Consider the following 8,949-nt stretch of genomic DNA (forward strand, 5'->3'; position numbering starts at 1 on the left):
GTAACTCTAGAGAAACTCTTAGGAATACAGATAACAAAAATTGACTCAACATGAACGTGAAAAATTAATTTTAAAAAATTTGACCGTGAAAATATTAAATATGAAAAAAATTAACATGAACGTGCATGAATATGCTCACCACCCCCAACCAAAATCTGACATTGTCCTCAATGTCTCAAAAGATAATAAATGTAAAAAGAGCAGGGAAAGAGAACACCTGGATAGCGAGCGTCGAGTGATAGAGCGAATATTGATTCTCTAAAACATGAAAAATTGAAAACACAAAATGGTAACAAATAAAATAAAATGACAAAAGGGAAATAAACAGAAAACAAACCTATGTACAAACAATTTGGAACACTATTCAGACTTGGTAAGCCGGTTCCATGAGAGTGACTTCTTCAGGCTGGGTCACCCTCTCTATGTAGTGTTTCCATCGTTGGCCATTTACTTTGAATTCTCTCCCATCAATTGGGTCTATGACCTCAATAGTATCGTTGGGAAAGAAAGATTTCACAACATATGGGCCAGTCCACCTTTATCTCAAATTGCCAGGGTGGATATGCAGGCGAGAGTCATAAAGATGTACTCGTTGGTTTGGCTCAAATTCTTTTCTTAGGATCTGCTTGTCATGGACCACTTTCGTTTTAGCCTTGTAGATCCTAGAGTTGTCATAAGCATCGTTTCTTAACTCTTCAATTTCTGACAACTGAAGCTTACGATTGAGTCCTGCCGCCTTGAGATCAAAATTGAGGGTTTTAACTGCCCAATAAGCTTTGTGTTCTAGCTCAACACGAAGGTGGTAGGTTTTACCATAGACTAGCCTATAAGGAGACATACCAAGTTGAGTTTTGTAAGCAGTGCGGTATGCCCAGAGAGCATCGAGAAGTCATGAGGACCAATCTTTGCGGTCAGGATCAACCATATTTTCTAAGATTTGCTTAATTTCTCGGTTGGCTAACTCAGCTTGGCCATTTGTCTATGGGTGATAAGGCAATGCAACCTTATGAATTACACCATATTTTTGCAGTAAGGTCTCAAAAGAATAGTTGCAAAAATGGGTGGCTTGATCACTTATGATAGCGCGAGGTGTGCCAACCCTAGATAACACATTTTCCTTTAAGAATTTCACAACAGTTGTGTTATCATTATTTCGACAAGGCACAGCTTCCACCCATTTTGAGACATAGTCTATGGCGAGGAGAGTGTAAAGGTAGCCAGAAGAAGGTGGAAATGGTCCCATAAAGTCTATCCCTCAACAATCGAATATTTCTATTACAAGAATTGGGTTTAATGGCATCATATGTCATCGAGACAGGGCACCTAATTTCTGACACCTTTCACATGATCGACAGAAATTGTTAGTGTCTTTGAACAAAGTGGGCCAATAAAGACCACACTGTAAGATTTTTGCAGCAGTCTTTTTCATAGAAAAATGACCACCACAAGCTTCATTATGACAAAAGTTCAGAACACTAAAAATTTCATCATCTGGAATGCAGCAACTCATAATTTTGTCGGGGCAATACTTGAAAAGATATGGGTCGTCCCAATAGAAGTTACGAACCTCAACCAAAAATTTACGCTTATCTTATGCACTCCATGCAGTTGGAAGTTTGCCAGTCACTAAGTAATTAACGATATGAGCGTACCATGGCAACTTAGTGACTGCAAAGGGATGTTCATTAGGGAAGTCATCTCGAATGGCTGGGCCATCAACGGAATCAGAAAATTCAAGACGAGATAAGTGGTCCGCTACCACGTTTTCAACTCCCTTCTTGTCTTTTATGGTCAGATCAAATTCCTGTAACAGAAGGATCCACCTAATTAAATGCACCTTAGCATCCTTTTTGGAAAGGATGTATTTTAAGGCGGAATGGTCTGTAAAGACTGTGATAGGTGAACCAATCAGGTAGGAACGAAACTTGTCAAGTGCGGATACTACAGCCAATAACTCTTTTTCAGTGATAGAATAGTTCATTTGAGCACTTTTTAGAGTTCTACTTGCGTAATAAACAACGAAGGGCTTCCCTCCCTTCTTTGACCTAAGACGGCCCTTATAGCATAATTTCTAGCATCACACATGACTTCGAATGGTAAGTTCCAATCTGGTGGCTGAATGATAGGGGCAAAAGTGAGTTTTGCAACGAGCGTTCAGAAAGATTCCTCACACTTAGGTGTCCAACTGAACACAACATCTTTTGCTAGGAGGTTTGACAAAGGGCGAACAATTGTCGAGAAATTTTGTATGAACCTCCTATAGAATCCTACATGCCCATGATATGAGTTCAATCTTTGATTGATCAACCTCAATTCCTCATTCCGACACGACATGCCCCAAGACTATGCCTGATGGCACCATGAAATGACACTTTTCCCAGTTGAGTACCAAGCCCTTCTCTTTGCAACATTTAAGCACAGACTCTAAATTGAGAAGGCTTGACTCAAAGGAATCTCCAAAGACTATCAAATCATCCATGAATACTTCCATACATTTCTCGATCATATCACTAAATATGCTCATCACGCATCGCTGGAAAGTGGCTGAAGCATTGCACAGGCCAAATGGCATTCGCCGAAAGGCAAAAGTACCAAAAGGACAAGTGAATGTGGTCTTATCCTGATCTTCTAAGGCAATCTCAATTTGGTAATACCCTGAATAACCATCGAGAAAACTAAAGAAAGGATGACCTACCACACGCTCCAATATTTGATCGATGAATGGAAGTGGAAAATGGTCTTTGCGGGTGGCTGCATTTATTTTTCTATAATCAATGCACATGCGCCACCCAGTTGTGACCTTGGTAGGAACAAGTTCCCCTTTTACATTATGTACCACTGTTACCCCAGATTTCTTGGGAACAACCTGAGTTGGACTAACCCATTTACTGTCAGCAACAGGATAGATTATGCCAGAATTAAGAAGTTTCAAGACTTCAGTCTTAACTACTTCCTTCATCGTTGGGTTCAATCTTCTTTGAGGGTCACGACGTGGTATAGCCGCATCTTCCAATTGAATGTGATGGGAGCAAATTAAAGGACTAATACCTTTGATGTCAGTTATCGTCCATCCTAATGCATCTCGTTGTTCTTGCAACACATTGATGAGTTGGCGCTCTTGTGTGGCATTGATCTTGGAGGATATTATGACAGGAAAAGTGTTGTCAGCTCCCAGGAAAACATGCTTAAGACCCTCGGGAAGTTGTGCCAACTTTGGTTGAGGAGCTTCTTCAATGGATGGTTTTGCTGTTTCTCGATCTTGAGGGATTTCCTCAAAGATTAGATTCCAAAACATGGTTCTTCTAGCCTGTGAGTGTTTGACGATTTCAAGGTTGATTGTAGACTCATCGGCCTCAGAACTTTCTGAAATTTAGAAGAGGTTATTAAAATGACTAGATGTGTATTTTGATTCGACCTCTTCTGAAATAAGTGTATCGATCAGATAGGATTGGAAACACTCATCGTTATCAGGTGATTGTTTGTCGATGTGGAAAACATTCACTTCTAGAGTCATGTTCACAAAAGAGATTTTCACGAGACCATTCCTACAGTTAATTAGTGCATTTGCTGTTGTGAGAAAAGGTCTACTGAGAATGATGGGAATTTTGGACTCTATACTCACTTCAGATTGAGTGTTCAAGATGAGAAAATCAACAGGGTAATAGAATTTTTCAATTTGAATCAGAATGTCTTTTACTATTCCCCGAGGTTTCCTAACTGATCGATCAGCCAGTTGTAGCACCACGAATGTGGGCTTGAGTTCTCCTAGACCTAATTGCAAGTATATTGAATATGGCATGAGATTTACACTTGCTCCTAAGTCTAGAAGGGCTTGACCAAATTTCTGCTCCACAATTTGGCATGAGATGGTGGGACAACCAGGATCTTTGTACTTAGGCGGTGTCTTGCAGTCAATTACTGTGCTAGCTTGTTCTGGCAAGAATGCAATTTTCTTGACATGGTGCTTTCTTTTAACGGTGCACAAATCCTTGATAACCTTGGCATAAGCCGGCACTATTTTGATCACATGCAACAATGGCAAGTTGATCTTCACTTGTGTTAAAAGGTCTAGGATTTCACCATTATTTTCCAGTACCTTTCCAATGGATTTCAAAGCTTGAGGAAAGGGTGCCTTTACTGAAATGCTTATTGGCACATCATTATCTGGAGCGGGCATTGACGTACTCGTTGTCTTAGTTAACGGTGAAACCGTACTTTGACCACTTCGAGTAGAGATGGCATTATCCTCTTTGAAATTTGTATCTGGTGAGGAGGAGGTTTGTGCCATGTGTTGCCCTTTTTGATGGATTAGAGGTTGAGTGAGAAGTCTACCATGCTCTTGAATCGCCAAAGTAGTGTTTAGCTTTGTCATTTGGATTTTCATGTCTTTCATTTCCTCTACCATTTGTGTGAAACAAGATTTGAGCTCTTGAGTTGAGGCTATTTGAGTTTGCGCAAGCATTTACAAAGTATTCTCAAGAGAATTACTTGACTGCATGTTATTTTGAGGAGCAATGTATGCTTTTGGCAGTTGTTGCTGCTCAGGCCTCCATTGGCTTCCAGATGCTTGGTTTGAATCCTTCCAACTGAAATTTGGATGGTTGCGCCAACCGGGGTTGTAAGTGTTTGAGAAAGGGTTATAAGGCTTCTTGTAATCCCCTAAAGCATTGTAGTGTTCCTCATTTCCTCCTCTTAACTCACCAAGAGTTGGGCACTCTTGCGGTTGATGTTCCGTCCCTCCACATATGAAGCATGGATCTCGTGTCTCTACCTTTGCAGCCATATGGATTCCTCTACCTTCTTGAGATTTGAAAGCCTCAAATTTTTGTCTCAATGATTCAATTTGGCTTTTGACGTTGTCATCTTCCCTTAATTGGTAGATTCCAGTTGATCGTGGCTTGTCCATAGGACTCGGTCCATTCCATGTGTAGGACTTTTCAGCAAGATCGTCGAGGTACTCGAAAGCTTCATTGGGATCTTTTTGAAGGAATTCGCCATTGCACATCATTTGTACAAATTGTCTTTGTCTGTTTTGAGACCGTCATATAAATAGTTGATCAGACGCCAGCTTTCATATCTATGATGTGGGCATTGATTTATCAAATCTCTAAACCTCTCCCAGAACTGATGGAAAGTTTCATGGTCTTTCTGGATGAAGGTAGAGATTTGCCTCTTAAGGCTGCTAGTCTTATGGGGCGGGAAATATTTGGCAAAGAATTCTTTTGTCATTTCATCCCATGTTCCAATAGATCTAGGCCTTAAGGAATACAACCAACTTTTTGCTTTGTCTTTGAGAGAGAAAGGAAAAAATTTCAATCTCACAATGTTGGTGACATCAGCTCGGTTGTTGAATGTAGTCACCACCTCTTCGAATTCCCGTATATGCACGTACAGACTCTCATTTTACAACCCATGGAAGGTTGGTAAGAGGTTAATCATGCCGGGTTTGAAATCGAAATTTGGCATATTGTTGGGATACATTATGTAACGACCCGAATTTGCTAATCAGGCTTAGGGCCTTGATTAGAGTGCCTGGAGGGCAATAAGTGATTTAATATGCTTATATGTGGATTTATGTGAATATATGATTATGATGCATGTTTAATTGAGATAAATGTTGTATATATGTGATATGTCTGTACAGCACGATCTGAGACAGTCCTGGGGAGCGGTTAGCCAGAGTATCACAATGGGGTAGAGATTTAGACTCGGGGTGAGTCGAGGGGTAATTTGGGTATTAGATGAGTTATGGGGTTATCGGGACATGAAAATAAATATTTGGAAATATATTTGAGGATAGAATGTCTAGGCGGGAATATTTGGGAAATTTACCATTTTGCCCTCGGGGACGTTTTGGTACCCCGAGCCATGAGGTAACCCTTTAGACTTAAGTCAAATAAACAAAAAAGGGGAGAATTGTCTAGAAACATGAGGAACCGACACATATTCTCTTTGAACTGAAGATAGCTCTTGTCTCTCTCTCTCTTTCACTCTCTAAGACAAAACTCAAAGGGAACTCAAAGGAATTTGCTAAGAATCAAAGGGATTTCAGCTGGGATACTCTAGGAACTTGAAGCTTGGGGATTTGAGGATCAAACTCAGGGACCAAGCTCTGCAAGGTAAGCTTTAATTACTAAGGTTTAGTCTTAAATTTCTGCTGGTTATAGGGGCTTGCATGTTAGCTAAGCTTGATTTATCTTTGGGTGTTCTAGCTGAGTTTTTGGTGCATATTTTAATGGGGTCTTGATGTTGTTTCTGAGCTGGAATAACTGTGCTGGATATCTAGGAATGTTGGCCAAGTTTTTGGATGAATTGGATTGAGGAAAGGCTTAGAGAATGGTGTGAAAATCAGGGTTCGGTGGGGAGCGCCGCGGCTCTAGGAGGGGTGCGCTGCGGCCTGTGTGCGCGCGCGACCATGGGAGGCCAAGAAGCTCAAGCGCGCCGCGGCGCTTGGTGGACGCGTCGCGGCCCGTGTGGGGGTCAGTGAGGTGCTAGCCTCTGTTTCGAGGCTAGCTGCGGCTCTTGTGGGTGGGGTCGCGGCCCTTAGAGCCAGTTTGAGTTTTTAGGGTATTTTAGGCTTGGGAACTTAAGGGGTAAGGCTCGGGAAAGATTTTATCACCCGGATTGATAGAATTCAAGGTCCCAGAGGTTGGGGTTATGTCTCGAAGTTATTTATTGGATTAGAATTTGATGGATGGACATTATTAATGTGTTGTGACTAGGGTTTCGATGAGGCTCACGTTAGAGGACTGTGCTCGGGGCATTGGTGCTCAGAAAGCTCGGAACTCAGGTAAGAAAACCCCTGTTCCCATAGAGCTTGTGTGCAGGGCTGAGCCCAATGTGTTTTAATGGAATTGATATGCAGGGTCGAGCCCAATATGTTAGAACTGCAGGGCATAACCCTTTATCTGTTTATGCTGGAATTTTGTACTTGCTAGTTATATTATGTGTGTTATTCTATGAGTGAACGGCAAGAGCCGAGAACGGTGTAGATCAAGAACGGCGAGGGGCCAGGAATGGCGTTGGGCACGTTGAGTGCAAGGCCGAGAATGGCAGAGGGCCGGGAGCAGCGTTGAGCATGTAGAGCGCGAGCTGCCAGGGCGGGTCCCTAAAAGGATACCTGGGATATCCTTACGGCGTGGTCCGCGAACCCAGGGCTTGGTAAACGCCTGGGATGGCTAGGCCGTATGTGTTTAGCCATTGGTGGCCTGTTTTTATGCTTGACTTATGTGTTGCATATGTTATCTGTTTGTGGGTTTTCTTGCTGGGCTTTGGCTCACAGATGCTCTGTGGTGCAGGTAAGGGTAAGGAGAAGATCAACCAACCATGAGTACAGCAGGCGTGAGGCAGCGTGTACATGTTTGGCCAGCCTGGCTGCCACAGCCAGAGGATTTTGGGAGATGTTTGTGATAAATGTAGATTTTGTCGTTTAGCCGACTTAACACAGTTTTTATGTTGTAAATATTTCTAAACTGTATTTTGGGATCCCAAGTGTAAAACTTTTATGATTTACTATGAAAGATTACTATCGCCAATGTTTTTCCTTTGTTTACAGCTTAATTACACTGTTTGACCTAAAACCTCGATTAGCGAGTTAAAAGCACGTTTTTAAACTCACTTAGTAACGGCTCTAAGGAAGTAGGGCGTTACACATTATGCATGAAGGTGTGGCTGTACGCGTAGGACGTAAATATTCCTGTAGCGTTCTTGGTTGGACTTCATCTTGATGAGCCATCATGGGTGGTTCAGGAAGTCATCGGGAGTGTTTGAACGAATGGAAGAAAACGACGAACTAGGAGGGTTTTCTAAAGTTTCTACTTGTTGTCTCACAAATCTCCCTAGTGCGTCTCTGTTTCGTGGCATATATATTTATTTTGTAAGTATTATAAGTGCAAGTGTGTAATAATGTAATAAGTATACACCAAAATGTTCCCAGGCCAATTGGGAAGGCTGCCAAGGTACCACTTAGGCCCAAGAGCTTTTCTAGAACTCCCCGAGGTTCTTAGAAAAGATTGGAGGGTAATGCTAACACATACCTTATTTAAGAACCAATTTTTCTAATACAGAACAAGTTTGGTTTTTACTAATTTCCACAATTACACAAATGTTCTCAATACTTTTTTTTTATGCTTTTTTCGGAAAAAACCTAAATCTAGAAAATAAAATTATAAACCTAAAAAAAATGAATAAATAAAAATAAAAATTACTAAGGAAAAATAAAATAAAAGAGAAATTAAGAAAAAATTATACTACTTAAAAAAATTAATTTACTATGCAAACCTTTAATTGTAGAATTACCTCCCCGACAACGGCGCCAAAAATTGATATCGCCCAATAACTCCTAAGTGGTCGTAGTAGTAATCGAGTTATGTCGTATCCACAGAGAGGTAAAATACAAGTAAAAAGAAAGATTAGTAAATCAGAAATAATAAACTTTGAAATAATGTAACTTTGAAAAAGAATATAAACATTAAATAAACAAAATCGAGGAATTCGAATCAGAAAGAAAATATGGAAGGCATAAGTTTCATTCATGCAAACATATATATATTTTAATAAAATTGATTCATTCTACTCAACTATAATTCTACACCATTAATTATAGTTGGAAAATATATATAATAAAGCTCACCTTAAAATATGTTATTTAATTAAATTATACTAACTTCTAATTTTAAAAACCAATCACATTATATACCTTAGAGCGACAAAATATCAATGGCAGAATGCAGTAAAAAGCATATAATATAACAAATATCCTAAATTAAATTAAGAGCCTAAATTACATAAGAAAAGCATGACTAGACTTATGTAAAAGACACTAATAAATTTAGAATAAAAATTAGAAGAAAATAAATTTAATTGTAACAAAGATATAGAAATGAAGAACAAAATAAAGAATCAATATATTAAAAAATATAATGTGAAATATGAACTTCACTCTAGCTT

The 8,949-nt window shown here is 39.9% G+C and overlaps 1 non-coding gene across 1 annotated transcript; it reads left to right on the forward strand.

The window, feature by feature from the left end:
• Positions 1–5,074: 5,074 nt before the first annotated feature.
• On the forward strand, positions 5,075–5,181 carry LOC133813534 (small nucleolar RNA R71). Its single transcript, XR_009884543.1, has one exon. It is a non-coding gene; the product is annotated as a small nucleolar RNA R71 (small nucleolar RNA).
• Positions 5,182–8,949: the final 3,768 nt, after the last annotated feature.

The sequence above is a fragment of the Humulus lupulus genome, chromosome 1, assembly GCF_963169125.1.
Source record: "Humulus lupulus chromosome 1, drHumLupu1.1, whole genome shotgun sequence".
Lineage (NCBI taxonomy): Eukaryota > Viridiplantae > Streptophyta > Magnoliopsida > Rosales > Cannabaceae > Humulus > Humulus lupulus.